Source organism: Tupaia chinensis, unplaced genomic scaffold, assembly GCF_000334495.1.
Source record: "Tupaia chinensis unplaced genomic scaffold, TupChi_1.0 Scaffold000052_1, whole genome shotgun sequence".
NCBI classification, from domain to species: Eukaryota; Metazoa; Chordata; class Mammalia; order Scandentia; family Tupaiidae; genus Tupaia; species Tupaia belangeri.
In genome coordinates this window covers 1,773,348-1,777,252 of record NW_006159510.1, presented here as the reverse complement: position 1 = coordinate 1,777,252, position 3,905 = coordinate 1,773,348, and positions in this window count along the sequence as shown.

Genomic DNA, 3,905 nt, shown 5'->3' with positions numbered 1-3,905 from the left:
AGTGTGGGTGAAGTCTTCAATTTCTAAAAGGATGGCCTGAGAAGGCCTTACTGTAAAGATGACCTTCGGAAACCAGCAATTAGTGTAATGGCTATGTCACTGGACTCCCATGTAGTCGACTGTGGTTCGCATCCTGGACCCGGTGGCTTAGAACTCACGCCGGGCGCGTGTGCATGCGTGCCCAAGATCCCGAGAGGAGAATGGAGGAGAAGGGATTGCGGTGTGACCATCCCCCCTAGGGGGTGATTTCTTGCTTTCTGTCTCTATGTCTCTCTCTGTCTGGTGAGTGCACATGCCCTATAGCAAAAACCTCTCAAAAATAAATAAATAAATAAATAAAGATGACCTTCAATTAGAGACCTAAGGAAGGTGAATAAGGTAGAGAGCTTGGGTCCAGGGTAGTGCTGAGGCCCTTGGGGGACCCCAAGGAATGGCCAAGAACCTCTGGGATTAGACTGCAGCTAGGCTGGTGGCTGGGAACTGGAGCACTGTGTACCCTTCTAGCAATGGGCTTTACCTCTGAGTGAATGGCTCATCAGAGAGTTCTCAGTAAAGTGCAGATAGGACCTGTAACATGTCTCAATAAAACTCACGGTGGCTCCCATGCTGAGGATATGTGTGGCTCAGAGGTGGAAGTGGAGGCAAGAATGCCAGATCCAGGATAGGGGATCTGGTACCAGAAATGTGAGGAAGAGTGACTCAGAGCAGGCTGTAGGATTTTCTGATGGATTTGCTATCTGGGGTTGAGAAGGCCCAGGGTTTGAGCCTGAGCAGCTAGAAGGATGGAGGGGAAAAGGGTACTGGGTACATGAGATCCAAGCTCAGCCTAGTCCCTAAGGAGCTGAGATATGAATCTACCCCATAGGCAGAGATGGTTGTGGGAGGGGAGGACATCCCAGCTCTGTGAGATGCATCTAGCGAGGTGAATCTCGCCATGTTCTCCAGGTGATGTCCAGCCACCCTATAAACTTCTTTTAGGACTCTAAGAACTCTTTCAGGACAAGTGGCTCCCAAGTGTGTGGGAAGTGTGCAGGGCATTACTCACTTACCACCTTCTGCTTCTCCTTTACTAGACAGCCCCCAAATATCTCCCCTTAGCCTTGGCTTCTTGGCATTCATGGCTGACCATCAACTGAAGAAAGTGGACGCAGCAGCCCTTGTCACCTGCTTGTTCTGATGAGGTGGCCACCTGGCAAGGGCAGAGGGTAGCCTGGAGCTCATGCCATTGAAGAACTGAGGCCTTTAGTCCAACAGCCTATAAGGAACTGAATCCTGCCAACATGTGACAATGAAGCAGGGACAGCTCCAACCTCTTAAATTTTCAGAGGATGCTTCAGATCTGTCTGGCATCTTGTTGTAGCCTGGGAGAGACCTTGAGCAAAAGACCTAAAGGAGGCTGCTTGAAGTCCCAGCCTACAGAAAAATGATTCCTGGGGTATAGGTGTATGTCAGTATGAGCTACAAAAGCCTGGGATAATCTGCTGGGCAGCAGTAAAGAACAAACACACCTGTCGTGTCCTGATAGCTGTAAGCCAGATGTAGTCAACTGGAATGCTTCTCTTCCTTGAATGAGAGGATTCTTGTCTAAGGCTAAATTTAAACAAACAAAAACTTCTAGTTGAAGAACTATTAGTATATATATACACATACTGCAAAAGAGGGAAAAGAAAAAAGGAGCAATGACTAAGTTTCTCTCTCTTAACTCTGGGTACATATTAATACCATACTCAACTATGCAGTGAGTCAACGCTCACCCTAATAGTCTTTGACAAATGATCAACCACCTATCTAAACTACAACTCTTCATGTACAATGAACTTAAACTTCTAAAAAATATACATAACCTAGGGGAGTCTGACAACTCTGAGTTTTATTGTTTTTAAATTGACTATAATATTTTTATTCCCAAAGCAACATTTTCATGGCTGGGAGAAAGACAACAACCACAATAATCAAAGGAAAGGAAATAAAAATGCCTAGGTTTGCTTACATATACCTGCACACACACACACACACACACACACACGCACACACACACATGCACTCAGGTTCACAATGTTTCCAAGCCTGTTTTCACTCATTTTGATATTCTGAACATATTTCTGTATCAATATTTGTCTTCATAAATATAGCAGCAACTGAATATTATTCCAGTGCACATTTTTACCATAATTTTAAAGTCCATTGTCATGTTTAGATCATTAGGTTGTATCACCATTTTCTATGTTACAAGTAATTTGATGACAAATGGCCAATCCTCTAACCTTACATTATAAAAAAATTAATTTTATAAAAAGATAAAGGGGGGCCAGCAGGTGGCCCAGCAGTTAAGGTGCTGATTCCAATATGGCCAACCACAGTTTGAGTCCTGAAACTGGCTCTGTTGTCCCTCTATGGTGAGAGCATGTGCCCTATAGCAAATTAAAAAATAATAATAGGGACCAGCAGATGGCATAATGGTTACGTTGCTAGACTCCTAGGTAGCTAACCTGGTTCAAATTCCATACCTGGCAGCTTAAAACTCATGCCAGGTGTGTGTGTATGAATGCCCAAAATCCCAAGAGGAGAATGGAGGAGAAGGGATTGTGGCATTGCCATGCACCCCCACTGGGTGATTTCTCACTTTCCATCTCTCTGTTTCTGTCTCTCCAGCCAGTGCACACACCCTATAGCAAAAAATCTCTCTCTAAAAGAATAAGTAGAATAAAATGAATAATTTAAAAAAAGATAAGAAGACATTTAGTTAAAATAAAATGTAGCGTGCTCTCATTTTTCAAAGCATAGTGTATTCTAGAACTGTATGAATGCTTAGAGTTTCTATTATTCAGCATGGATGCTGGAGGTGGTCTACAGAGACCTCTGTGCACCCAGGTATCTGGACTGGCACAGGATCTCCTGTCTTAGGAAGGTAAAAATCACCCACCTGCCACCTTTAAAATAGCCTGTATTCTCTTTCTCACAATTTGCCCTGCTAAGGTCAATCCATTAGAACAGTTGTTCTCAAACTTTGACTTCCAGAATAAATTAAAAAACTTGTTAAAAAAACCATCTTCCTTGGCTACACTCCCAGAAATTGGGCTTCAGTTGTTGGAAGGGGAAAGTATTAAGGTAATTCTAGGGGTTCAGAGCTGCTCCATTAATTCTGACCAGGCCAAAGATCAGAATGATCAGCCTTCCCACACTTCTTTTTCTTTTTTGATGCTCAGAGGGATGAACTGGAGAGTGAGAAAACATTCCACATGCCTTATGCACCTCCATCTTGTGTCTAAGCTCACTCTAGACAGTTTCTTCATGTAGTTTCTCTGCTTTAATAGAAGTTCTCGCTCTCTTTCCTCTCCACCTTTTCTCCATTCAACAAAGATTATCGGGCATGACACACGTTGACACACGGTGCCAACCCTACCGAGAGCTGTGAGTGGTGCCATCTATGGAACTCTTACTTGGAGTGACCACGTAATGAACTGGACACCCGAAGGACTATGCTCTGGGGAGGGGGGGGCGTACCTCTCTTTATTTCAGCAAGCTAACTGCCAGTATATTAAGCTCCATTAAAATTAAGCATGTTGCTAATCCCTTAGCATATTGGCTGGGTGTATTTCGGCATTTGGAGTTTCCAGTAGAGCTTCAGAGACCTGGCTGCAATACAAGAATACCGGTCTCCTAGGGAGGCACTGCGACCCCTACCCAGCCAAGCCTTTCCCATGACGCCTTCTCCCGCCGTATTCGGATTCTCTAGCTTTCAGGCCTGGGCGCCAGGGTCTCTGAGAGTCTCATTGGACGTCCCCCTTCGCTCAGTTCCATCTCTGCCACCAGGGCAAGGTTGAGAGCCAAGATGCATCAGAGCTCCTGTTGCTACCGGGGAACAGAGCGCTCCACCTCGGTCCAGCCGACCACGCCCACGCTTT